This window comes from Crocodylus porosus, unplaced genomic scaffold (assembly GCF_001723895.1).
Source record: "Crocodylus porosus isolate Cpor-Errol unplaced genomic scaffold, CroPor_comp1, whole genome shotgun sequence".
NCBI classification, from domain to species: Eukaryota; Metazoa; Chordata; order Crocodylia; family Crocodylidae; genus Crocodylus; species Crocodylus porosus.
In genome coordinates, this window is record NW_017728886.1 from 266,314,057 (window position 1) to 266,315,434 (window position 1,378).

The following is a 1,378-nucleotide window of genomic DNA, read 5'->3' on the forward strand; positions in this document are numbered from 1 at the left end:
AGAAACAAGCCTTCCTTTTAATTAGGCTGGAAGGTGCTAATGAGTGTCATAGCATAGGTCATTGATCCAAAGACCATCACAGACTCTCTTTAGAAGTCAATGAGTGTGCAAAGCTCCTTTACAATGAAAGTCAGTGGAAGGAGTAATGAAGCCCTTTTCCCATAGTTAAACGTCAACACAGACTCTCAATGTTATGAGGCCACACTGCAAAAGTTAAACAGCAAATACAGGTAGGTTTACAGGCCTTTTGCCTTGTTGAAAAGTCAGCTGGTTAGGAGGATAGGTTTTTAGGCTGTCTGCTGAAAACAGAATACGAAGGACTTTGTTGCAAAGAGCTCTGAAAGACCACAATAGGTCAGATTTTGTTTTTAACACTGATTCCTATATGAAATCTTTTACTTGTATTTTGCCAATTGTGCTTGCACACCTAACAGTGCTAACATATTTGTGTAGTACTCTGAGGCACCCTCGAGGGTATCAAGGTACCCCAGTGTGCCATAGCACCCCTGCATGAGAATCACTGGCTTGGCTTATAACATCAGTGCACAAAGGATGATAGCTAAACCCCTTATTGCCTATAAAATAACACATCAAGTCATAGGTTCATAGTTTGGTCTTGTTGCCAACTGTCTACAAAAAACAAACAAACAAAAAACTTTTAAATGATTGGTAATCTCTGCTTAACAGCTTTTGATTATCATTGCCCTGTTTTTAAGTGTTGTGTTTGTTGTTTTTTTCCTCTCCAGTACAATCAGTCTGGTCTCTTATTGGCCTCTACATTAGTAAAGGTCTTTGGACATGAACAGCATATCTTTAAAATCCACAGTGCTTTTCTCATCCTAGGACTGTCATGGCCACCTGTGGTAGGAAGCATTTGATTTAAGTCTTCAAGTACTGGCTGAGTGTTTGTATGGATGATGGTGATCAGACCACAGGAGTCGGGACAAGGAGAAATGGTCTTAAATTGCAGCAATGGAAATTAGAGTTGGATATTAGGAAGAACTTACTCTTCCTTTCCAATGCTTAGCCACCTGAAGGATGAACTAGAGATCATGGATTTCTTTTTTTGGTTTTGTTTTTGTTTTCCCTTGGAAGTTATATGAAATCAGGTTATCTAACTGCCTGTCTAAGAGGGTTTAGACATGGATGATCCTGCCTTGAGCAACAGTTGGACTGGATGATCTCCTTTCAGCCCAACATGTCTATGATTTTGTAACTGTTGCAAATGCTGTTTTCAGCAATATTTCCTTGCTTTCTCTTCCAGGAGATGAGAGAATATTTCTGTGAAAGGGACCCACAAATGCTTAGCTCCAGTGAACAATGTCAGGTGCCTGAACAACAGTGTGATCAAAACTATTGCAGATAAGTAGGTGTGAGC